Consider the following 27,156-nt stretch of genomic DNA (forward strand, 5'->3'; position numbering starts at 1 on the left):
GCAGTGTTTATAAAATATAAAATAGCATCAGAATAATCATTTCTGTTGCTAATGAGCTCTGAAGGTAAGAGAATAGTTAATGTATTCATCTGGGACTTAGACTTGTAAATATTTTATGATTTTCAGGGATTGGGAAGCAAACTACCATAAAGCTTGTACCCAGATAGAAAGTAATTTTGATCAGCCAAGGCCTTTGGGTTTTGCAGATGCAGCAACTCAGCCACAATCCTTCTGGCAGGGGAAAAGAACTGCTTACTGGACTCACTATACAGTGTCTGGGGACTTACAACTTAGTCTTTGTGGCCTCCTGGGGTTCTATCACAATTTGGCATCTCCCCCTCCCCAGGGAAAATGAAAAGTCCTGTAGTATAACCAATATTTTGCTAACTTGTATTTATCTGCAGAAATTCTGTTATAAATCTAAATTAAGGACAGTTGTGAAGCATATTGTTGGCATATAAAGCGCTCTATTGGAGATGGATCTGTGTGTAAATTGGCAGATAGTAACTATTTTTAGGAAATATTAGCGATATGGGCAGACATTTTTTGTATGTGAATCATTGTAATACTTGGGAGTCTGGAACACTGATTTCTTTTCCCATGGAAACTTTGGGCCCTAAAGTATTTAAATAGCTGAAATAATGTTCAAATATGAAAATTCTTCTGTGCATGTGGTGGTTACTCATTGCTCATGACTTACAAAGCACAGTTAATTTTTCCATTATTACCAGGGTCAAACAGGACTACTGGGTGGGAGAGAGTTCCAGGTTGGCATTGGTATCCACATTGCCGCTGCCTGTAAACAGGTGATACTTCCAGGCACTAACAGTAAATATCTCAGATATTGCCGTCGTTTCCTGTTCTAAATGTGAGACAGTGACTACAGTTTCTCCAATACCACCAGTATGGAATTATTTACAAATATTGACCTTTTAATAGTGACAATTGTATTTCACAAGAAACGAATCACACACAAAAAGGAAATTACAATAGACCAGAACAGATTGAGTATTTAGGTCCTAAATCTGCAGAGGAAACCACACCAGCATTTGCACATGCAGATCCATTTCACGATTGGAAGTGTAATGATCTCACTTACGTTCCACCTAGACCGTGCTCTACAGCAAGCCCAGCTCTGGGAGGTGGAGTAAGTGTAGCAAAACCACCTAGAGTGAAAGACAGGACATAGTTTTCTCTTTCTATCTCTAATAGCTTCCTCTTAATTGATTCAGCAGCTCTCTTGTTAATAGGTCACTTCAATCAATCCATCTATTCTTCCCCTTTGGGAACTTTCCTCCATACTTGGCTACCAAGGTAGTACTTTGGAAGAGGTAAAGGATTTTAAGCCCAACTGGGCTCTGTGTATTCCACAAACACTGGTTTGTCTTTTTTCTTTCATATTAGGATGATGGTAGAACATCAGCTTCACACATTACATCTTTCCAATCACTACTTATGGTGAGTGGTCTATTTACCTAATGCCCTGAGAAATGGAGATTCTACATTCTGTTTTCCTCTTGGCTCAAAAGGGGTGGTTTTTGTTTTTTTGGTGTAGTCCATCTTTCCCTCTATGGAAAACTAGAGTAACAATTAAGAAAATATCTTGAGCAGCAAATCTGTTCAGGATATAGTAAAATATAGTAGAAATAATTTTACTTGTCTGAAAATAGGGGTACAGATTACAATGCACTAAATATTAATTACTGGGTATTTCACTGAACTCTCCAAATAAAAGGTATTTGTTTTACTGTAAGATCTCTTCTGAATCATGTTTGATAGTGATTGTTTAAAAAGTCAAGATGCTAAAAGTAAGGATCAATAATCTATCTTGGATTACTCTGAATTGCACACAAATATCTAACATAATTAACTTGTATGGCTAGAGTAGCTTAACACACGCACCTGACAGCAGCTGTCTTTTTGCGAGAGACAGACTAGGGATGAAGAAGATAGAGTCAAATCAGTCCTAACATAAGCAGATGCCAATGCATGATTTCCCAGTGGTGTGTAACCATTTTTGCTACCACAGAAACCTGCTCGCCATCCTCAGGTTCCGTCTAGACAGAAATAGAGGAAGAGCTTCACCTGTGAAGCACCTTCACTGAAGCTACCCATTTGAGTCCCTCTGAGTGTTTGCTTAGGGCTTGAGGTAAGTCCTCCCCATTAGGAATCATTTTATTCACAATCCTATGTTGGTGATATACATTTGAGGGGAAATAAATATACGCTTTTCCCTTCTTTTCTTGATCTTGTTGCTGTATAAGGGTCGGGTGAAGGAGAAGAAATGCCACCATGCTGGTCTCAGTTTCAGCTGACCATAGAGGAATTTCTTTTATCCACCATACTGTGGATTCTGATTCTGGTTGTGTTGGGTGTCGAGATGCAAGTTGTCTTGTGGCTTCTCTGTAAGTCTCTTGTGCCTGATCCAAAACACATTTACTTCAATGGGCTTTGGATCCAGCCATTAGTTAAAGGAGATGCTCATATTTCATCCCTAAAATGGAACTTGTGGAAAGCATTAGAGGGTCTATAGGAGAGTGCAAGATCTATTGCAAAGAGTAAAGAGAGCAGGAAAGCCTAATGAGAATCCTGTGACACTTTTTCAGTCAAAGAATTTGCATAGCTTTCTACTAGGAAAAATAGGACACGTGGGATGATATTTTTGGATTTAAAAATTGTAGTATGCAGTGATAATGTAAGAAAGAAAAGACCATGATGGACACTGTCTGTACATTTAGCACTTTAGTGGAAACCTGATTTCATGAGTACAAACTTGAATAAAACCATAACACCATAACCTACAGCGAACAACCAAAAAGCATCCAACAACTCCCTCCAATCCTCACCTTTTCTCACTTTTATTGACCATGTTTCCCATATTGTCTCTGTGGAGTCTCACTACTTATAAAATACTTTTATGTGTCAAGTCCAATATATAAGGTATCTCTTTCATTTTAGTACACCTTTAGCGATTTGTTTGTTTAGGGCAATGTGAAAAGGAAATAACGTCTTACATTTATTTAGTGCTTTTCATCCCAAATGTTCTTAGAGAGTTTTACAAACCATACATAGGGATTCCGCTGAAATGGAGCCACCTGTGGGCTGAACCCCAGAAAATGTATAATAATAGCTTAGATAGGAAGTGAAAAATACCGTATTGATTTGAAATGGTAGAAGACACTTAGCTGGGTAGTGTGAAACTAGGTATACTGAAATATGGCTAGGGCACTAGGCAACTCATCTCTTGTGGGATCTTTTTTTGACTGGAAGCAGTCAGTACCTCATTCCAAACCTGTTACCTTGTGTGCCTAGATGTTCTGCTAAGGCATTGGTTCAATGCTACTGACTCAGAATGAGGAGAAGTACCTATATAATCACAGTAACTATCTGGCAGCACTCTGGGGCCCTGAATCTCTATTAGTTGCATGTTAGTTAGTCATTTACACTTGAGAAAACTAAATGTAAAGCACTACCAGGTCAGAATGGTGGCATTTTACACCCAGGTGTAAACAGCCACACAAGGTGCAAGGCAGTGGAGAATCAAGTCCAGCCTGTTCCATAGGTCTCAGAATCAAGTACCAAGCTAACTTGACCCTGTTTAACTTGTAAGAGCTGCCTAGGTCAGAGCACAAAGCGGTATACATTCAGACAATATTATTAAAATAATCATTTTTTAAAATATGGGAAACAACTTGAAATGTTATAGCTATAAATCTCTAATCCACGATTAAGGGTTTTCATTTCAAAGCAATTAAATTAACCATAAAAATATCAATTGCAAAGACATAAAAGAATAAACAACTCATTCTAGTCCATTTCCCAAATAGACTCAAAGCTGGTCAGCATTGCTGTGAGTTAATTTTGTTAAACTTTAACTGGAAGCAGTGCTTACTAAAAGTCAGCTGAAATCATTTAGGGAAATTAAAGTGCTGACAAGCTAATAATGACTATTCTGGTTGTTAAATAGGATTGACTTGGATTTAGCATTAGGAGGTAGGTGATAAATTTCTGGATTTGCAGCTGAAGAATATTTTATTAGAATGACAGCTTCTGGAATCCGGCTGCATCAGAGCATTCAGATGTGGGCTAATTACAGCCATGTGAAAAAATCAGTAACCAATGAGAGAGACACTTACTTAGAACACAATATAGTTCTTAGGTACATTCTTCTTCATACTTTAGCAATTACAGATTGCCTTTTATCGCTGCTGGCATTCCTGTGATTCCTCAGCAGCCAAGAGTTATCCATTCTGTTACAGTTTATTTGTTCTGTTTAATCCCCTTGATGCAGTGGATTCTGTACAAGTATTATTTAAAATTAATATGCAGCCCAGTGAAGAGAAACACATTTATAGTGGTTTGAAAGAATTTGCCTGATTAGTCTTGTTAAGCTTTCATCATAAAATCATTTGGATTAATAATGCACTGGCATTCTAGAATTCACATCTGTTCCAACAATAATACATGAGGCAGCACTGTATATTTAGGATACAAAAATCACAGAAAGCTGGGAACAAAATGTATTCTACATAGAAAATCAAAAAGCTGGTGAATATTCAAGGTTTCTTTTTTGTCCAGTTAATTTCTGCAGCTGGGTTCTTCTTTCTGTATTGCCAGACAGATGGATTCTGTAGAGGGACTACCCCAATGCAAGAATGAATGTGTGCATGGAACCAAAGTAACACTTTGGCTTTGGATGCCAAAGTCTGAAAGTTTCAGATGTCTTGAGACTGAGATCAGCACTGAAAGAGAGAGGGGAAAATGAGGAGATGGTATTTATTGGATGTGAAAGTTACAGGGTCTGCCATTATGTGTACAGAACCCATATTGAAGTTGGAGTTTTGTGTGCTGATCTGTTACAGGATTGGGTAGTTGACCTTGTTAGTAGCAGCAAAAGCTGTTGCACAAGTTACTTAACCTTTGAGCATAATGGGGACGTTGATCAGAGTCCTAAATGAATGTGGCTGAAGACAGTCTTCCTCACTATCCCTTCTAAGACAGGGAAGGACAAATGATTGAACACTAAGGGGGGAAAGTCTGGTGTTCTCTGAAAGGCGCTATATGGAAGTTCATAGAAAAAAGTGACTAGATTATAGCATGTCTGTTGGACTAATAAAGCACAGAAGAGGGACTTAAGAATGAAATAAGAATCTTAACTCCAGATTTTTACCTTCCTCAGTTTGCAGTGTCAATGTTTTTTTAATGTAGCTGTTTGTATTTAATTATGAAACAGTACAATGTGTCCTAAGAAAACCTATGACAAGTTATATGGTAGCCCTGCTTTATAATGTGTCCTTTTCTTGAAGAGACTGTATACTAGTCTTTTCTCATTTAGGTCTCTACAATTCCACAGTCAAAATTCTGAAACCTCTGACACCTTAGTCACCTGCCTTCTCACATACATGCTTTCATTATCTAGGAAAGCTTGGTCACTGAGTGCACCAAGCAGATATAATGAAAGATAATGGGATGAAATTAAGAGAGGGAAAATTTGGGCTGATTATAAGAAAAATGATTTATTGACAGCGAGAGGTATTAAGCTGTGGAACAAACTCTCAAGGGAAGTGGTGAAAGTTACATCACTTGTGGTATTCTAAAAGTTAGATGGGATAAATAACTAGAAAACACATTGTCAGGCAGAGGCAACATGTAACTGTTGGTAATGGGGGGGGGGCACATATTTTGAACCCATTCCTCACAAAAAAATAAATGAAAATCCTGGCAGACATCTGGCAGGGCACATGACCCTGTGTGACCTCCTCCCCTCCACCTCACCTCTGCTGTCGGGAAGAATCCTGAACTCTCAGAATATTTTCCCTATATCAGTCTAATTTTTCTCTTTCTTAGTGTCATCCACTTTATCACCCCAAATCTCGGTTTCTCATGGGCTTTTATATAGCCTCTCTGGTATTGGTTTCTATCTATCTAGGTACTTACATGGTATGCATCACCCTAATACTGAATACCTCCCACGCGTTTGTGGATTTATCCTCACTACACCCCTGTGAGTTAGGGAATTACTACCCTTTTATATCCTCTCCCTCAAGCATGCACACATACTAAACCTACCTGCAAATGGGCAGCTAATGTGGGTCTGAATCCTATAGGGATTTAGAACCTAAGACCCTGAGCTCCAAAAGCTTTTTTCCTGACTTCTAACCACTAGAGGGCAAAACTGCCATATACAGACCTGCTCCTACATTCAGAAAGGGATACGCTTTCAGCTCATAAATACTTGGTATCTATCCCATTCCAGCAGGCACAAACTAAACAGCACCAAGCTTTACACACACCTGTGCCCACTGCATGTGTTGGAGCCCTCTGCTTCTCCTGGGACTTGAAGCAAGGATTGTTGGATTGAAAATAGACACTCAAGCACTAGAGCTAAAGGAAAATTTTCTGCAAGGCAGTTCAAATATGTTGGTTGGTGTTTATGTGAAAATTCTTTGTTGGGACTGTCTTGCTCCTATATCAGATATAGACTGACTGCAGAGCTTACTTCTGAGCAAGATACACACCAATGTGTTCATCACAAGATCCTTTAATGCACTACTAGGTATGGCTGAGGTTAGCTTAAATAAGGTATGTTACACACACAGCCCCCTGGTGGATGAACAATGTAATACAGGCAAAGAGTCCTGTGGGACCTTATAGATTAACAGACGTATTGGAGCATAAGTGTAATACCCACTTTGTCAGATGCATGTAGTGGAAATTTCCAGAGGCAGGTATAAATATGCAAGCAAGAATCAGGCTAGGGATAATGAGGTTAGTTCAATCAGATAATACAGTTTAGCATTCCATTACATCTCCCCCTTTAAGTTCTACATTCCTACTATTAAGTACCTTTGAATTGTACTGGTTTTCTCATTACATGACCTGAATGTGTAACAGTTTGGTCATCTGGCTGTCTGTTAGTTGCAACAACTGGCCGTGGTCAGTTTGGAATCTGAGTTGTCGTCATCTTGTTCTGCATCCACCATCTGTAGAATTTGTTTTGTTGATTGTTCTTTGTGAGGAACAAACTGTGGATGTCAACAGTTTCTGTGGAACTCTGCACTGACCATCTCAATCACGTATGATTGAGGCACTGAATTCTTTTTCTTTACAACAGCTGGTGTTGTCCATCCTTTTTCTCCATCCAATTTGTCATGAACACAGAACCAGGTTCTAGACCTGAAAGCTCTCTGAGTGACTTCCGTTGTAAAAGAATCCATAAGCTCTTTTACCCTTTTTTTTATCCAATTGGGCTACTCTCTCCATGTCTGGCCACTTTGGAGATAGTCTTTTCCAAAACGGGATCAGTAGTTCTGAGCTGTCTCCCCATTACGAGTTGTGCTGGACTGTATCCAGTAGTTGCTACTGGTCTTCATCTATAGCTCAGAAAAGCAAGGAATGGATCTTTGTGCTATAGGATTTTTGTGGCTGTCTATACAGCTCTCTCAACCCTCTCCATTCACTTGTGGGTAATGCGGGCTGCTAATAATATTAAAATTATATTTCATTCAGAATGATTTAAATTCTGCTGGAGTGGACTGTGGTCCGTTGTCCATCACTAGATGTTCTGGAATACCAGAGTGAGCAAAAATGCACTTCAGTATCTCTATTTCACTGTGACATGTTATGTCTTTCAAGTACATTATTTCCATGTAGCCAGAAAAATAGTCCACTATGACCAAGTAAGGATGTTCTCTCAATTGGCATAAATCTGCAGCTAGTTTCTTCCAAGGTCTGTCTGGTAGGGGTGTTTGGTGTGGTTCAGCATTATCTCTTAAATTGATTTGTATGGGATCTCCTTTCAAAAGTCCAGTATCCTCAAATCCGCAATCAAATTCTTCACCTTTCTCATTAGTCTCATCATGGCTGCCACACTGCGGCTGAGAAAGTTGTTGGTCTTTGTTCCTTTGATCACATGCATTCTGAATTCAAAGCTTTTGTCTTTGTAAGTTGTTTCTGTAGTGAACTGGCCTATGCAGTTCAGGATATTTCCAAGGCTAGTCAGAACTGTGCCAGGAGACATCAGCTCTGGGAGGGATTGAAGGTGATTGTAGGTCCCTTCTGAGATGATTGTGACATCAGCTCCTGAGTCAATTTTAAAGTCAACAGTCTTGCCATGAATATTCAGTTTCACTCTTCAGGCAGATTGTGACATCACAAACAATAGCTCCCAAAAATAATAGCTCTTGATTGTCTGTAATATGTCAACTCCCTGATGGTTTTGGTGTGGCAAGCAGCAGCAAAATGTTCATATTTTGTGCATTTATTATACGCTTTTCCTCTGGCTGGAGATGCATCGTCTCTTGGGATATGACTTTTTCAACACCTTGTGAGTATAGGCTGGAATGTGTCCCTTTTAGTCGCAGGGGTCTTATGATAATGACTTTTTAGAGTCATGCTGAGTCTTTCTACTGCTTCTAAGCTAGTTTCTTGTTTTTTGAAGTTTGGCAAGTTGCTCTTGGTTTTGCTGTCTCACCAGCTTGGATTGCTTTGCTATTTGAATAGTTGAGTCTACGGTTAAGTCTGTGTTCAGTGGTGGCTGCTGTGAAAGATTTTTTTATCTGTTTACCCAATAAGCAGTGTCTCTGATATTTTCATGTTCTGCAATGCCAAAATCAGTTTTCAGCCAATGTATGCAGCGCTCTTATAAAACATCCAGCATGTTCTCCTTGTTCTTGAATTATCTGGTGGAAACATGCTCTTTCTTAAACCACATTTCTCTGAAGTACAAAGTATGCTTCAAACATAGCTCAGAATCCTTTCATAATCATCTTAGCGACTGTCTTCAGTAAAGTCAAAGGATTTAAAGATATGTTCTGCTTACTTCCCCACAGCATGAATTAAAGAAGATACCTGTATATCTCCAGTTTCTTTGTGGAGCTTGTTTGCAATTGAAATCTTGCAAAATACTGCTTCCAATCTGTCCATTGTGAAGTTTTGTCATAACTGACAGGTTTCAGAGTAGCAGCCGTGTTAGTCTGTATTCGCAAAAAGAAAAGGAGTACTTGTGGCACCTTAGAGACTAACCAATTTATTTGAGCATGAGCTTTTGTGACCTACAGCTCACTTCATCGGGTTCATACTGTGGAAAGTGTAAAAGATCTTTTATACACACAAAGCATGAAAAAATACCTTGTGTGTATAAAAGATCTTCTACACTTGCCACAGTATGCATCCGCTGAAGTGAGCTGTAGCTCACGAAAGCTTATGCTCAAATAAATTGGTTAGTCTCTAAGGTGCCACAAGTCCTCCTTTTCTTTTTGTCATAACTGAAGTTCTCTGGGGCAGTGGAGGGGGATGTTGATGAGATCCTGCAATCTTTGTTGCTTTGTTTCTTCTGTTTCTGTTCTACGCTGGCACTAGTTTACTTCTGACACCATATCATGCTCCTGTCTATGACTACAGAGCTTACTTCTGAGCAAGATAGACACCAGATGTGTTCATCATAAAATCCTTTAATGCACTGACAAGTATGGCTAAGGTTAGCATAAATAAGGTATGGTATATACAGTGCTACTTTCTGGTGGAACAGTATAATACATGTTAGCATTCCGTTAGAGGGAGTGTAGAAGATTCTCTGATACAAAACCAGTAACTCCTAATCTGAACTAAGAAAATTTCCAATTCCTGTCACTGATATCTTTTTCCAGGCTTCTAATGAACAGAGAGCAAAGAGCTTTGATAAGGTAAATGCATTCTCAAGAACCAGACAGCAAGTAATAAAACAAGCATGTGCGGGAAATGTTCTCAGATATCACAGTCTAAAGTCCCTTAGAAAGAAAAGGAGTAGTTGTGCAAGTGAGCTGTAGCTCACAAAAGCTTATGCTCAGATAAATTTGTTAGTCTGTAAGGTGCCACAAGTACTCCTTTTCTTTTTGCGAATACAGACTAACACGGCTGCTACTCTGAAAAAAGTCCCTTGGGTATCTCTCAAAGGCAACACTCATTTGAATATGAAAAGTACAATACCTCGTTAAACAGATAATCAGGTATCCCTTTCTCAGAACTTGAGGGGACAGCTATGTATCTTTAACAATGAGATCTTTTATCTCATTCACTATTTATCAGGTGATAGCAAAACCGAAGTGTTTTAAACATTGACTAAAAATTCCCTTTCTTTTCCATTGCTCAGATTTTACTCCCCTGGTACTTCTAATTTCTGTATGGAGCAGCATGAGCTGCTCCACAGCTAATGGATAAACCCAGTTTTAAATTCCTTCCCATAACTTCCCCCCAAATAAACCAATTCCTCTGAAATTTCACATGCTGCAGCTTATCCCTGGAACTTCTGGGAATTTTTGTAACGGAGTTTGGAAGATAGGGGTGTTTGCGAAACTTACCTCAGTTCACTTTTGAAAAATTTTCTAATTCTTTTTGGCATTTTGGTTTACAAAATAACTTGACCTATAAATTCCAAACTTGCTTTGCACTGGTGTTGCTTCGAAGAAATTCCTTTCGGTAGTGGAGATTTTGGGGGAGCTAATGGATAAATTACAAAGATGTTCAGTAGAAAAAGCTTGTGATACCCCACACCGAGGGAAGGTGGGAAAGGGTTAATTAGAAGCTCATTAAAGCATAGACACTAAGTTTTGTTCTGCTTCGTGTGATATTTTATACAGAATGAGTTTGCATATTAATAAATGGTTTGACTATTACCATAAGTTTATGCTTATGGGTAACACCTCCTGTTGTAAACGGTGGAGGGGGCTGGACATGAAGCTGCAGAAAACTGGCAGTTCTGTTGGGGTTGACGGTTGGTTGGGTACTAAAGGGTGTTGCTGTGACTGGGGGAGGAGGTAATTTAATGCGTGGGCAATTCAGGCTGTTGATGGTGCTGGTGGTATAGGAGGAGCTGGGATTGGGGTGACGGATTTCTCCTAAAAGTGGGAGGCCCTGAGGCCCAACCCCCTCCATGGCCCTGCCCCCTGGCCAAACCAGAAGCCAGAGCTAGACCGGGGAGCCCCGGTCCCTCCGACCTCCCAGGGTGGGGGGCCACAGAGCAGCCCCCAGCCCATGTCCCTTCCCCACCTGAGCCCCTTGCCCAGGGCAAGTGGAGGATCCGTGGCTCCCCACAGCTGCCCAGACGGCTCTTACTATGGCTCAGCTGCACCTTTTTGGCCCCCAAGGTCCCGTCCCCAGGTCAGGGTAAGAGCTGGGCAGGCACGTGGGCCAGGGATGCTCTCAGGCCCCCACACCCCAGGCTGGTGGAGGGTCTGTGGCTTCCCCAGCTGCCTGAGCTCCCTGGGCCATTCTTACCTGGGCTGAGCTCCAGCTTCTGGCCTGGGTGGGGGACAGGGGGCAGGGCCTCTGGGAAAGAGGAGGGGCAGGGGGCCGGGCCCGTGGTGAAAAGTGGGAGTACTGCGCCCCCCCGCCACCATTCCCTGCGCCCCTTGCTGGGATTCATGTGGGGTAACAGGATACCCGTGTCGGAGAGGGTGCTGGGACTTTTAGGACTAGGCTGAGACTGGGTTGGTATGGGGCCCTTCACCTAGTGGAGGTGGGGGGTAGGGATAGGCTATCCTGCTGTGCCAACTTCTCTGCAGGAATTACTTCGGGGAAGTTCTATGGCCTGTGTTCTGTCGAGGTCAGGCAAGATGATGGAAGTGGTCCCTTCTGGCCTTATGAATCACTTCACCCCCTTTCAGCTGCCTGGTCCTGGTCCAACAGGGGCACAGCAAAAGAGGTGGTGTCTGACCGCCTACTTATCAGATGCCACAGCAAAAGGCAGAAATTCAGACAAATGGCTCTAGCCTTGCCACAGCACAGCTGGCTGTCAATCCATTTGAGATGGAGGGATATGTAACAGAGCTGCCAAATGTGCTTGTGTGACACTCGGCAGACTTATTAAAGCAGAGCTATAAAAAGGAGCCAGTGAAATGCTGAGGAAAGGGCCTCAGAAGGCAAAAGGAAGAGGAGGCACTTTCCTATCTCTGCAAGAAAAGAGGAAGGATTTTATTCATACCATCATTATTGTTTCTAACTGTACCTGCACAACTTGAAATTGCAGATATTTTTTTTTCGCAGACCTAGGAGAAGACAGTTTTTTTCAGTTTTGATAATTATTTTATTCATCATGCTATGCAATTATTATGCAGGCATTACAGTACTCTGTAAATCCAAGATCTGTATTGTTTGTTTGACCCGTCTAGTAAAACAGAATCTTGCAATTGTTTGGACTAATTCACTACTGACAGAAGCATATACAGTTCCATTGCAGTCAGTGGCCCTCCACCCAATAGTATTACCAGTGAATTTGCCACATTTAAAAAAATAAAATGTAACAAATAAGTTTCATGACTGTAGATTAATTTAAATTGCCAGGTAAAAATTCCCAAATGGGCAATTAAGGGAGAAACCTTTCCATCAACATCAAAAATTGATGGCATTTGCTAGAAAGACACCTTGCTGGGAAATCTGAATGATTCCACAGTGCAAGTCTGTAACAGATAAACTAATGAGCCTGTCACATTTTCAGTGTAACTGCACCTGTATTCTCCCCCAATCCCCATGGACCTGCAAGGGCATCCACTTAAAGGTTTCTGGCTCCCAGTCATCCCCTCTCTTGGGCAGAGATCCACATCTCACTCTCTCCTAACTGGGGGTTTTAAAGCTGCACAGCTCACTGGATGACACTGTGATATCAAGCCAGACTGCCTACAAGACCAGCTTAGAATCGTAGAAATGTAGGACTGGAAAGGACCTCAATAGGTCATCTAGTCCAATCCTCTACATTGAGGTAGGACTAAGTATCATCTAGACCATCCCTGACAAAGTTTGCTTTGCTTTCCGAAGGCTATGACCAGTGTATTGCTCGTAGTTATGAACTACCACACATCCCTTCTAAGCGAGCACATTTATTCTTAAGATAAAATCATTACAGAGAAAACATTAACAAACAACAAAACAAAGAACCTACATGCATCCTAGAAAGTGTACCAGAGGTCACCCCCTATTCCAGCTCGGGGCTCTGGTAGGTTTCAGTCCTTCAAAACCCACAATTGGTTTTTTCCCTTGTTTACAAGTTCATACATCTTAGAACCAGAACCCCCAAATGGGCAGATCAGGGATTTCTTTGTACAGCTTAGACCTTTAATCTTGGCCTTCTGTAACAGGTACTCAGTGTTGGGTGTTTGCGTAACCCAAGTTGAGCAATTTGCATCAACTTCTCCCTAGGGATTCCCTAGGAAATCTACTTAACACTTATTGTCCCCAAAGCCCCCCTTGTCTGGCACATTTTCAATATAGTCTTTTGGACTCCCAGGTCTCACATTTGTAACATCTCCCTCCTAGAGAGGTTACATTCAATCCAGTCCCTTGATGATAGATAAACCTAATACAATTAGGTCTTTCAAGGATATTACAGGAAATTGCCATATCTGTCACATCTCCCCCCTGAAGAAGTGGGTATAACTAGGTTGCTCGACTGGCATCAGAATTTCTTATTTCAACTATGTGTAGTGCCCCCTCTCCACCTGGTTACCTCTTTTAATGCCAATCTTCTTACAGGTTTTGATGGACAGGCTGGGTTCTTTGGGATCCCGCCACCTACTCAGCAGGGTGTATCTTCTTTCTTTTTTTCCTATGAAATTATTTGGCGGTGCCTCCACCCCCTCGCTCCTTCCTGGCAGGGTCACCAGGGCAGCTTGGGCGGAAAATTCTAACTACAGAGTAATCCCCAATTACTTGCCAGATAGTTGGAGACTTCCAAGAAATAACACAAACACATAAAAATATATTCAACACAATAATTATATTAAACAGGAGACAAATACAACGTAACAGGGTAAAACACTATTTTTAGAGTCACCTGTGCCCACACTGCAAATACCTGTGACTTGATGTAGCAAATGTAAAATTAGTGTCCCGTTGGTAAGCGTACTTTGCTGGGGCCCTTTATGACCTACAACCACAAAATTCTTCTCTGCAGTGGTTTAGCAGCGTGGCTGACTGGATTCAGTACAGCCCAAAGGACTCACAAGGGGGAGAAGGTGGTAAATCCATCCACAGGTGTAATATGCAGCAGGTTGTAAAATCCTCAAACCCTTACTCCCTGGCTTGAGGACACAGTTCAGGGAGTAGGGGGTCCCCAGAACAAATTCCCTGACTAACTAACTAAATGATGGTGCACTCACAAACTCCATGAATGATCCTCAGGTTCGAAGATGACTCTGGACTCCTCAGTCACTGCAGAGGGGCTGCTCTCTGCTGGCAGGGATCCTCCTCAGGCAGGAATCCAGCTGTGTCGGTCCCAGGATTTCCCCTCACCACAAAGGGGTACAGGGCTCAAGGTGTAGGTTACACAACTGCACTAACATCCAAACGGTCGTCTCCCAGCCCAGCCTCCAGTCACACATTCAGCAGACAGCTTCCCTGGACTTGCAGACAGAGCAGAGCTGACCACCTGGTGACTGGTCTCACCTAGGGAGCTGGAGGGCGAACTCAGCCTGGCTGGGAAGTTTCCCAGCAAATGCTACAAATTGGGAATCATCAGTGGGGAAGGAAAAAACCCAGGTGGGATCTGCTGTCAGGTCCCTAGAGGCCTGTTCTCAGGGGGAGCCCTACATGCAGGCCTGGGACTCACCAGCTCCCCACATAGCCAGTCCTCCCCTTTTGCTGGCTGGCTCCAGACTCACTCCCAAATGGCTTCTCCCTGGGAGGGCCTCTCACTCCCTATTGGTTGCTGGGCGGACTCTGAGTCTGCCTTGGCTCCCCCTCCCTCCCAAATAAATTGGTTAGTCTCTAAGGTGCCACAAGTACTCCTTTTCTTTTTGTGAATACAGACTAGCACGGCTGTTACTCTGAAACCTCCCAGGACAGTGTGTCTCTCCCTGAGCTGCCAGCAGACAGAGTTCCAGGAATCTATGTCATCTCCTTGGGGGTTACATATGCTTATGTGGCTCTCTCCTGTTCACTGGCCTAGTATTAGGTTGTTCAAGATAGGGAAAGTCTGCCTTGTGACTTTTTGCACAACTTTGGCAAACTGGGCCTGAAGCTCCTCAATGTGCTCTGTGTTGTGTGTCAGTGTGTGTTCACCTCAGACTAGACCCACTCAGACAAACCACCAGGGACAAGGTTTTATTCTGTAAAGAAACATAGAACGGGTTTACAATCCAGCAGCCTCCTCTTTGCTTTCCTGCCTCGTGCTCCCAGCTCAGTCAGCTCTCAGACTTCTTGCTGGGAGGGCAGAGGGTACGTCCTGGCAGGAACCAGGAAGTTCTCCCAACGTGCCGTAGTTTGTAGTGCACAGCTTGCCATTCCCAAGGCTGCTGTTGAAGCACACTGGAGCTTGGGCTACATATATAATAAACATTCTGCTAGCACGCCAGCATACATCCTTCAGAAACCCCTACAGAGCAGTTCAGCAACTACCTTGTATAATTTCTCCTGGTAGAACCAATGGACTAACCTCTCGCAAACCCTCTTGTACTGTTGTTCACCCCAAATCTTTGGCTGTGAACTTGAGACTTGGTTCTTTCACTCCCACCACCCATCCGGTTCCTAGGGAGTATGTGTAGTGTCCCTTTGTCACTCAAGGGGTCAGCTGCCCCAACAGTGGTTTGAGGGTCTCCCAACCCCACTCAAAAAACAAGAAACAAGGCAGGGCTGGCTCCTTGTGAAGCAGCTCATAACCATGTGCTGCTTTTAACATCAGAGGGGGCAAGTAAGGGAGATTCTTCAAGCTTTCCCCATGGCCAAATTTCTTTCTCTTCCCCATCTCCTCAGAGGTTGGGGCCTGGGGATTCTGGTTTCTTAACTTCAGCTTCTCCGAGGGGAGTGGGAGGATGTTGATCCTTCACCGTACTGGGGTGGCCCTTTGATCCACACATACTGAATCAAGGCCCACAGCATTTCTTCTCCCACCAGTCTCAGGCAGTTGTAGACTGGGAGGAGACATTCCCATTTCTTCCTGGCTGTAGTTACTGCTATCCTCTCCCAAGCAGCTGCCGTAGACTGTACTTGGGCGTTCCTCACCTTATGGAGGGTGTTCTAGTTTTGGCAGAGCACCGCAACTGTCTCATTGTCTCTACTTTTGGCTGGAGACACTGCCATCACCCTACTCTGTATTGCGTTTGGTTCCCTGTTCAGGGTAGGCAGAGAGTTTATTTCCCTGGCCTGGGCTTCAGGACTCAGAGAATTTCCCTTCAAGTCAGGAGGCCCATCTGTGTGCTACATATTCCACTCAATCTGGTGCAAAGTGCTAATTTTATTCCATCACTATTAAAACAACAAGAAGATCATAAAGCTGTTTTAAGTAACTCCACAGACCAGAATAGAAACATTATACATAGTCTCTTCACTATGCTGCTAGTTCTAACACTTCTTTGGATGTTCCTTCACACTCTAATTGCCCAGCTGAAAGTGCTCTCATTATAAATTTGTTTATAACACTCAAAATGTTTGGATGCTGAGGGTTATGTATAAAGAGAAGGCAGGGTAGTTTAAAAGCTTGTAGTAGTATTTTCTTTCCCCCCTAAGAGCCGCCCCAGAACTCAGCACACTTCTAGGGCCAGATTTTAACCTCTAATATGATGCACATTATTTTGTAACGTGAAAAACTTTGTACTGTGCTTTCATGCACAAACACAGTAACAGATTGTTTCTGGTTTTGCATGCCACTCACTGGAGATTAGAATTTGACTCTGATGCTATGAATGATCATGCAGTCATATCAACTTCCAAGGGCATACTTTGCTCATGTAATTTTCATTGTCATCAATTCAAGTTCTATGTACAAACCAAGTGTAGAACATGTCCCGTAATATGTAAGATGTATTCAGTTTCTCTGTCTCCAGTTATTCTCAACATAGTACGAACAAACACACTTATTACAGTTTATACACACACTTCAGTGGAGAATGAGAGAGAAAACAGACCATTGTTCTTAATCCCTCAAGTAACCCCACCTATGGATAAGGTAGTGATACTAATTACTGATATAAATAGTAAACAGAGCAGAGTAACATCAATACAGTAAAATAAAGCCAATCTGTTTTGCTAGTCCAACATCATAGATGAGTTTTAATGTTACATACCATGGGCCACACTAACATGGGCTTACTACCCAAAGAAGTGTGTTTTGTTTTTTTTAAATGTCACTCACTGTCAGTGGGTGACTAGCTCCTTTCTGGGTCGATGGGGCCAGCCAGCCAGCCACACCGGTGCCATAATTAATTAGTTGCTTTCCAGCCTGAGGGTGGGGGCGAGGTAACAGTTTAATGGACATCTGAACCTCATAAAAGGACTGAGACACCTCCGTCTGAGAAGAACCACAGGGAATGGGCAGGTTTCTGTGGAAGTCCCTGAGCCAGGGTCTATAGGAGGTGAGTTTCTCCAGGGGAACCAGCTTGAGAGTCAAGTGCTCTGTCCCAGAGCCAGAAAATTCTCCAGGGTAACCCAAAAAGGGGCTAGGAACAGGGCCCAGATATCAGGCTGAAGAGAAGCCCTGAAGGGCAGAAGAATATTTTTTCCATTGGAACTTATTTGTCCTTTTTGCTACCCCAAAAGGAATTAGGTTTGTTTGTGATTTGTCCAGAAGGCTAAACCACATCTTCACCACAGACTAATGTGAAAAGCCAAGGAGACCCCTCTCGAGGAAAAAGAACTGAGGCAGGGAGTGCCAGCAGTGCCATACTCAACCAGCAGGGGATGCTATGGGGCAGCCATGCCTTATGACACCCTCTAATAATCCCTGTGCTTTGCTGTGTCATTACGTTGTGAATTCTGTGCGGGGAAAGAAACCTCCTTTTAAAATGCAAATTGAATAGTTTATAGTTTCAAATTAAATGCATTCACTCCAGATCCAATAATAGGATGACACTTCTGTTGCGTGATCAGTGAAATACAGACAGTTGTAATAATATCATGATCATATTTAATGTCAAAGCTTCCATTCAAAGACTGCCACCCAACTAACCATATAATGTGATATATACATGGAGCTAAATGTCTCTGGTGTGACTGTCATTTCCATTGTGTGTACTTTAGTCCCTTTCAGATCAGTTGTGCTGTTGTATATTAAACTGTTTATGACCCCAGGTTTTGTATTCCATTGTTTTGGTTTACATTGCACTTTCTAAACTTCCATAAGAGTTTGTCTTGTTCCACAGATTTCACTTAAACAGCAGCTACTAAAGTTAGACATTTGAAAATCAGCAGGTTCAGATAACTTGCATTCAGGTGTTTTAAAAGTGCTGGCTGTGGAGCTAGCTGGACTCATTGATTTTTCAATAAGTCTTGGAATGCTGGGGAAGTTCCAGAGGACTGGAAGAAAGTTAATGTTTGTGCCAGTATTTAAAAGGGTAAGTGAGAGGATCTGGTTAATTATAGGCTTGTCAGTCTGACATTGATCCCAAACAAGATAGTGGAGCGTCTGATAAGGGACTCAATTATTAAAGAATTAAAGGAGGGTAAAATAGTTAATGACAATCAATATGGGTTTATGGAAAATAGATCCTGTCAAACTAATTTGATATCTTTTTGTGTGTGTGTGGGGGGGTGATATTACAAGTTTGGTTGATAAAGGGATAGTGTTGATCTAATATTCTTAGATTTCTGTAAGGCATTTGACTAGGTACCACATGACATTTTGATTTAAATGAAACCTCCTTAACATGGCACATTAAGTGGATTAAAAGCTGGCTAACTGATAGGTCTCAGAATGTAATTGTAAACAGGGAATTGTCGCTGAACAGGTGGGTGTGTTTCTGGTATGGTCCCACAGGGAGCAGTTCATAGCCTTATGCTATTTAACATTTTTATTAATGACATGGAAGAAAACATAAAATCATCACTGATAAAGTTTTCAGATGACAAAAATTGTGGGAATGGTAAATAATGAAGGGGACAGGTCACAAATACAGACTGATCTAGGTCGCTTGATAAGCTGAGTGCAAGCAAACAATATGTCTAAATGTAAATGTATACATCTAGGAACAAAGAAAGGAAGCCATACTTGCAGGATAGGAGACTGTATCCTGGGAAGTTGAGACCCCGAAAAAGATTTGGGGATTGTAGTGGATAATCTGCTGAACACGAACTCCTAGTGTGATGCTGTGGCCAAAAGGGTTAATGAGATCCCTGGAGGCATAAACCAGGTGTCTTGAGTAGGGATAGAGAGGTTATTTTACCTCTGTATGCGCTACTGCAACTGCTGCTGGAATACTGTGCCCCGTTCTGATGTCAACAGTTCAAAAAGGATGTTGATAAATTGGAGAGGGTTCAGAGAAGAGCCGCAAGAATGATTAAAGGATTAGAAAACCTGCCTTATTGTGATTGAACTCCTTGAGTGTATCTATTTTGTTTATTAAATAAAAGGGTAGGCGTGACTTGATTACAGTCTATAAATAGCTGCATGAGAAATAAATATTTAATAATGGAGTCATCAATCTAGCATGATCCAATGGCTGAAAGTTGAAGCTAGACAAATTCAAACTGGAAATAACTTCCCAAGGGTTGTGGTGGATTCTCCATCATTGACCATTTTAAAATCAAGATTGAATGTTATGCTAAAAACTCTGCTCCAGGCATTATTTGGGGAACTTCTCTGGCCTGTATTATACAGGAAATCAGACTAGATGATCTGAATGGTCCCTTCTGGCCTTGGAATTTGTGAATGCTTCACTTTTTTTGTATTAGTCATTACAGATGCCTCCTGACTTCTCTATGGTTAAATGAAATTCTGTTCTTCTGTACTTATCTGTTTTGCTTGTTTCTTCCATTCTCTTCTGTCGTTATGGTCTCATATTTAAACTTTATCTTAAGCCCGATCTCCAGTAGTGGACTTGCAAATGGGACTAGTTCCATGGTTCTACAGCTCCTCTATGTTTACTGAAACATTGATTTTCTTCAAGTATATGTAGTTGGGGGAAAATGTATATCCCTTTACACAATGCAGAACCAGTAATAAAGGAGCCCCCTGCCAACCTACAACAAAGAGCTAGTGCCCAGAGAGGAATATCGTTGAGTGAAACAGAAGCATATACTTCTTAGTCTAAGGCAAAGGAAAGCTTGGTTCTCTGAACTGTGGCACTAAAGTCACCAGACATAGAGCCGAAATACTTTCCAACCAACTTGCAAGCAAAGATCCAAAAGAAATCTCCCTCCTTCAACATGCTGTGGAGAAACGGAGGGAATATTACACAACCTGCCTGTCACGGCATTTTCAAATAATAGTGAACACACAGCATGATTCTTTTAAAATAAAATACAAGAGGCGAAATGTAAATCAGTGGGAGTTTTGCCATTGATCTCAGTGGAGCCGCATTTTCACCCAGATCTCTTTCATGCAGAAAATAGCTAATTTTCATTTTGGTAAATATATTATCTTCAATCTTTAGAAGAAGAAAAAAAAGTGTGGATGGTATGTGCCATTTTACAAATGTAACTTCATTTTCCATTCTTATGCAGCAGGGATGTGCTTCTTGTGACAGACAGATAACAAGAGATGTTCGCTTTGCATGTTATAAATGTGTTTCAAGCTTCTTTTATACCTCATTCTGTAAAACTTGAAGGAAACATGATGAGCTGCATTTACACGGAGAGTTGATGAAGAAGCGGGGTGGTGCTTTGGTACTGTAATTATAAGCTTTCTCCAGCTCTAGTACCTAGCTGTGTGTGTGTGTTTGTTTTAAGATTAACAATTAAAAGCAATATAAAGAAATGCCTTGTTGGGACTGCAGATGCTATTTCATGTATTATTTTTGGATGGCAACCCCATATAGTGTCTGTCTCATGCTTGTAAGTAGGTCCTTACAGGGGAAAAAAAAGTCTCAGTGAGAAATGTGTTGTGTATTCTTTTGTCTTGGTGTTGTGCCAGGCTATTAGTACTATGCAGGAGCGGGGAAGACTACAATGGTATTTTGAAGGAACTATGGATACTTAGAGGGGCGAGGGCCCCAAAAAAGGCTGATGCATTCTTAGGGCTGAGCGTCATTGGGGTTGAGTGACCAGCAAAGTTTTAAAGCTATTGTTGATCATGAAGAAATGTTACAAAGGCAGGTATAAAGGTCTGGGATTAAGCAAACTATGTGAACAGCAAACAGTGGAGTTACTAGAAGAAATTCCAAGAGGCAGAAGCTCATTCATGACATGACAGATTCTATGAAGCCAAGTGGTATCTTTGAAGTAATAACATCAACTGGGAACAGAATGACCAACGTGGCTGAATTGTGGAAGTTGTCTGTCTCTCTTTCTGAACTAAGATAAGAAGGGCTAATATATGAAGTGAAAGTTGGTTTTCTTTCTAGAGGGGAAGATGCAGGGGTTCAGACAGCAATCAAAATCACTGAGGAAAAACCAAAGCTAAACAGATGGAATAAGAAGGAAGACATTATAAATCACCAATGCTTTCTTCTCTATCTGGTTTTAAATAATTTTATGTGTATTTCCAACAATCAAAGCAAGACAAGTCGTGTTCTGCAACAGAAGAGGTGACATATTTCATGTACAAAAATGTATATACAAATGCAAGGAGTATGGGAGTTAAACTAGAAATCACACTAAATGATGGATATTATGATCTAGTAAGTGTCACTGAGACCTGATGCAATGTGTCTCGTGAATTGCAATGTCAATATAGATAGGTACAATCCATACAGGAGAGACAAAATGAGAAAAGGTGGTGAGTTGGCACTATGCCATTTATCCTACAGATCTACAATGCCACTGAGGTACAAAGAAGAGAGGAGGCGTGTCTGTCATTGATGCTTCAGGGCCAGGATGGAGAAATGAACATCCTTCTGAAATGGTCTGATTGTTCACTTTTGCCATAACTGCTCCCTCACACACACCCACACACAAAAGCTTGAAGTATTGAATAGTTATTCAAAAATGCATATGAAGTTAGACAAATAGCTAGTAAATGCACACTGAAGAACCACACGCACAGGCAAAGAGATGGAGTAGATGATTTCCATCTCTGGACTGTAAGATCTAAAGAAAACAGAGTGAACAATGAAGTGATTTGCTTGGTTTGGTTCAAAAGTTGATGGCAGCCTGACCAATATATGATGGAAGATTGGATTTTTTATGTCAGCCAAACCCTGTATACCTCCTGATCTCTATATGCTTATTAATATGATAAAGAGGGCTGAACAATTTTAAATTTAAACCTTCTCTGGTGTGCTTAGCGAAAATCAGTTTTAGAGTATTTACACTCTTAGTACCGTACTCAGACAGGGGTGAAGTGACTGAGGAGACTGGATTTGAGACTGAGAAGGTGAAATAATGACTGACAGGTGTTCAATTATTACAGGTTTCAGAGTAGCAGCCGTGTTAGTCTGTATTCGCAAAAAGAAAAGGAGTACTTGTGGCACCTTAGAGACTAACAAATTTATTTGAGCATAAGCTTTCGTGAGCTACAGCTCACTTCATTGGATGCATTCAGTGGAAAATACAGTGGGGAGATTTATATACACAGAGAACATGAAACAATGGGTGTTACCATACACACTGTAAGGAGAGTGATCACTTAAGATGAGCTAATACCAGCAGGAGAGTGGGGGCGGGGGGGGAGAAAACCTTTTGTAGTGATAATCAAGATGGGCCATTTCCAGCAGTTGACAAGAACGTCTGAGGAACAGTGGGGGGGGGGAATAGTTTTACTTTGTGTAATGACCCATCCACTCCCAGTCTCTATTCAAGCCTAAATTAATTGTATTCAGTTTGCAAATTAATTCGAGTTCAGCAGTCTCTCGTTGGAGTCTGTTTTTGAAGTTTTTTTGTTGAAGAATTGTCACTTTTAGGTACAGGGATTCACACTGTATAAAGAAGAAAAATGCCCATATTTTCCATGATGGAACAAGGCTATTTCCTCTGCATACAATAACAGACACTCAACTACTCCCTAGTGAGGCCACATTTTTATTTTCTGAAGTTTGCTGCTAGAGAACATTGAAGTGTGGTCTTTGTGGACTCTCAGCAGACATCAAAAGGAATGATCATGTTCTGTGCATCCAGTACTTTCTCACTCAGTGTTTTTGAAATCTATTTGATAAGCAGTAACTATAAGTAAAAGTGAATAGTTAAGGATATAGTTAATCTAAATAGTCTGGTCTAATGCTGTTTTTATATATGCTGGGAAAGCTTTTTGGTTTTATGTTTCCTTTATATAAAACAGTGTTGTGTTATTCGGTCACAAAGGTGTCATGTATAAGACCTCTCAATGGTACTTATCTGGCCCCCATCACCTTAGAAACTGAGCACCTCACAATATTCTTGTGAGGAACAGAAGAACTATTTTCCCCTGTGACCGGGGTTTCTCAATTAGGGCAAATGGCAAAGAATAGGGCAGAAAATCCCCAAAGCTGGTGGATATTCCAATACTTAGATTTACCAAGCCAGCACAAAACAGCTTCTACAATACCTTACCGGTTGCACAGAATCCAAAACACAGTTCCCTTTTAGTAACCCAGCCTTGGTTTTCCACCCAGACACCCAAGTCAAATATGATGAAGATTACTGAAAATCTTATTAATTATATAAGAAAGTTCTACCAATCCCAAAGGATTGGACACATTACCTCCCAATTTAATGAATATTTCAGATTTTACCCAAATACCCTCCTATAGCCAATTCTTATTAACTAAACTAAAATTTATTAAAAAAGAAAGAGAGAGTATTGGTTAAAAGATCAGTATACATACAGACATGAGTAAAGATCTGAGATCAGTTTCATAGTAGAGATGGTGAGCTTTGGAGTTACAAGAGTTCTAAAATTAGTCCATAGATTCAGTCCAATGTTCATATCCAGGGTGATCCAGGTGGGGCAGGAGATCTCAGTCTTACGACTCAAGCTTCCTCTGCATGAAGCATCGAGCAGATCTGAGATTAAAGGATCAGGTCCCAAGAGTCTTTTTGTACAGTTTTCTGGCAGGCTATGGTAGCCTTTTCACAGCAGGTGTTCCTTGGATGAAGAATAGCAGCTTTGAAGTAAAACTACCTATTCTCTGGGCGTGCCCAAGTAACTAGTTGCATTCATCAGCATAAGGTAATTATTTCATTAAGCAGTTTATAGACAGTTTACCACAAACCTTGAAGTGAAATATAGACAGTGACATTATCACACCCATGTTTCATCTAAATGTTAATATTTCCTTTTGTTCTCTAAATCAATAGCTATAGTAATAGACAGGAACTGTTTGTTTACATGGCTAACATCTAACAAGATATAAGTAAACACATACAGTTAGTATCACCTCTAATTTTCTAACAATACAGGTTTGCATTTCAAAGTTCTAGCCTGTCTAACATGGAATTACCATTTACATACTTTTCTAACATGTCTCTAAAGGTAGAATCTGGGTCAATTAGCCGGCTAGCTGCTTAACCCTTTCTGGCCAGGTGTCAAATCCCATTTACAGATGGGAAGCAGAGGCAATAAGTGACTAACACAAGGAGGCTGTGCAGACAAGGGAAGTGAACCCAGGGAAGTGAACTGCTCGGCCAGTGTCCTGACCACGGGACTGTCCTTTCTCTCTGAGGAAGGCCCAGAACCAGCATAATGCACACCCATCCACTCCTGCTAGGTTTCTCAGGCAAGTTAGTAATACCTTATAGTTGACTGTGTCAAATGCTGCTGATAGCAGAATGAAGATGAATGCTGGTCCTTTATATGGATTAGAGATGAGATTCTCCATACATCTGACCAGCCCAGACTCGGTGCTATAGCTTAGACTGAAACATAACTGTGCCATGTAAGGTATTAGGAGAGGTTAGATGTTGCAGACAGCATCTCACTTTGCTCCAGAATGATAGGTTAGACACCAGAGAGAAGGTGGGTGAGATATCTTTTATTGGACCAACTTCTATTGATGAGAGAGAAAGAGAGAGAAGCTTTTGTGCCACACAGAGCTCTTCTTTGGGTCACCTAATGTCCTGGGACCGACCAGGCTACAGCTACACTGCATACAACAGGTTAAACATCAGTCAGAAACTGGCAGATGGGTTACATCAAAAGGTGTTTTTTAGAGTGCTAGATGAGATATTCTGGGCTTAAGTTGACAAGGAGTTTCGGACGGTAACTGAAGGATAACGCTGTGTCTCCATAAGGATAAGGATAACACTGAATCTGAAACTTAGGGGGAGGAATTTAGGAAGGCGAAATGTAATTATTCACAGTGGATTAGGTTAGATCACTGAGGTTAATAGTAGAACACTTTCAGGCAAATAGTTTATTTGTCAAAAAATGCAATTTCATTTAACCTGAAACTTCTCATGAATTTGTGTCAAATTTGCCAAATACTTTCAGCTCCAAAGATAAAATTCAGGTGCGTTCCAGAAGGTGGCTTAGACACCATTCAGCAAGTGGTGGTGATGCCTCTGCTGCCCCCTCCTGTGACCAACAGCCCAGAGGTTAAGGCACTCGCCTGGACGGTGAGAGACCAGCATTCAAGTTCCTGTTTTGGAGCAAGAATCTGAACCCAGATCTCCCACATCCAGGCAAATGTCCTTACGACCTGGCTATTCTGTGATAGGACTTTTGCATTAATTTAGATAGAATACGGTCCAAAGTGTCAAAGGTATTAACAAAACCCAATCACTGTCCACCTTTAAACAGTGTTAAACGAGGTTTGGTAGACAGAGATCTCAGTGTGCTTAGTACAGTGACAAACACATCATTAAAAATCCCGTTAACCTTTTATTAAAGATACAGAAAAGAAGGAAAAACAGTTAAAGCATTTGAAATGCAATGTATTAAGGCTTTCATTTTAACAGCATCACTTGTTCCCTTGCCCTTTTAGATGGAGAGAGTTTTCAGAAGGATACCGCCCTCGCTCTTGTTTGACGGTCTCTTAGGTAGTATCAAAGATGGTAAAAGCTGTCCTTTTGGGGGAAAAGAGAAGAAGTTAGTTGAGATGGGTTGGAGCTGCTGCTGCTGTTAAAGTCCGATCAAATTTCCTAAAATAAAAACATACACAACATGGGAGAGAAAAGAATAATAAACATAGAAAGTGTGGCTTCTGCCGCTGGTCTTGACTTCTGGAGAAACAGAGGCCTGGCACAAGACCAAGACCTGGCAAACTTGTACCAGCATTGGGCTGTTTAGGGCATTACTTTTAGCTGCCTCTGTCAGGATTGCAGCAGTTGCTGCAAAATATAAAATCTTGGCTGGCTTACCCAGGCTCTTATTAGACAGAAGGAAAAAGAAGAGAGATCAGAAAGAGAAGAAATAAGGTAGGGGGGGAAAAGGACGCTTCTTGGGGATGGAATGACAGTCTCACTTTCTAGGTGGTGTTCAGGATTCATCCATTGCTGGTGGAAGTGGCAGTGGCAGCTGGCTCCTTCTTTTTCTGGCCTGGTTTGGTCAGGACATCTCTCAGGAATCCGATTGTGATAAAGACTGTCCAGGGTTCTCACTCTGGATCCCTGGGTCCCAGGAGATGGGGTAGGGGAAGTGGGGGCGGCAGCCATGATGGTTAAGATCGCTCTTTCCCCTTTCAGTCAGCCATTGTTGCCAGTAGCCAGCTTTTCCCCTCTGCTTGTGTTGTTATAGGTTATTGTGGCACTTTGTGAACTGGTCATCCTCTTTTTACAGTAGAACTCACAAATAGGGTAAATTTGTAGGCCCAATTATTGCAACAGGTCTCTCTCAATCTCTTCTCTTGAGATTGTTCCATTTTGTATGAAATACTTAAATATTCATTGGGCCAGTGAAAGAGTGTGAGAGAGACTCTCTAGCCTGGTGGTTTGGGCACTTTCCTGAAGGGGACAAGGGACACCTGGTTTCCAGTCCCTGCTATAATGACTATTTAATTGTTTATACAAAATAAAACAGCTTTAGCAGAAGAATTGAGAGACCTCCTGTCAAGGTTCCTTCCCCACTCTGAACTCTAGGGTACAGATGTGGGGACCTGCATGAAAACCTCCTAAACTTATTTTTACCAGCTTAGGTTAAAACTTCCCCAAGGTACAAACTATTTTACCTTTTGCCCTTGTACTTTATCGCTGCCACCACCAAATGTCTAACAGATATATAACTGGGAAAGAGCCCGTTTAGAAATGTCTTTCCCCCCAAAATCCTCCCAAACCCTACACCCCCTTTCCTGGGGAAGGTTTGATAAAATCCTCACCAATTTGCATAGGTGAACACAGGCCCAAACCCTTGGATCTTAAGAACAATGAAAAAGCAATCAGATTCTTAAAAGAAGAATTTTAATAGAA

General features: G+C 41.5%; 1 protein-coding gene and 1 long non-coding RNA gene across 11 annotated transcripts in view; one reads left to right on the top strand and one right to left on the bottom strand.

Annotated features, from left to right (window-relative positions):
• The window catches only part of MTUS2 (microtubule associated scaffold protein 2), a 502,826-nt gene that overhangs the window by 99,349 nt on the left and 376,321 nt on the right, over positions 1-27,156 (top strand). The window contains exon 1 of one of the 10 annotated variants that reach the window (XM_073340863.1): positions 2,101-2,149. The exons of the other annotated variants lie outside the window; for them this stretch is intronic. The gene's annotated coding sequence lies outside the window, so the exon portion shown is untranslated. Of the gene's footprint in view, positions 1-2,100; positions 2,150-27,156 lie in introns of those variants that run through there. 10 annotated transcript variants of the gene reach the window in all.
• LOC140910346 (uncharacterized) overlaps positions 22,362-27,156 on the bottom strand; it is a 62,819-nt gene continuing 58,024 nt past the window's right edge. The window contains exon 4 of the long non-coding RNA XR_012158548.1: positions 22,362-25,818. This is a non-coding gene — a long non-coding RNA (uncharacterized lncRNA). The remainder of the gene's footprint in view (positions 25,819-27,156) is intronic.

The sequence above is a fragment of the Lepidochelys kempii genome, chromosome 1 (genome assembly GCF_965140265.1).
Source record: "Lepidochelys kempii isolate rLepKem1 chromosome 1, rLepKem1.hap2, whole genome shotgun sequence".
In the NCBI taxonomy this organism is placed as follows: Eukaryota; Metazoa; Chordata; order Testudines; family Cheloniidae; genus Lepidochelys; species Lepidochelys kempii.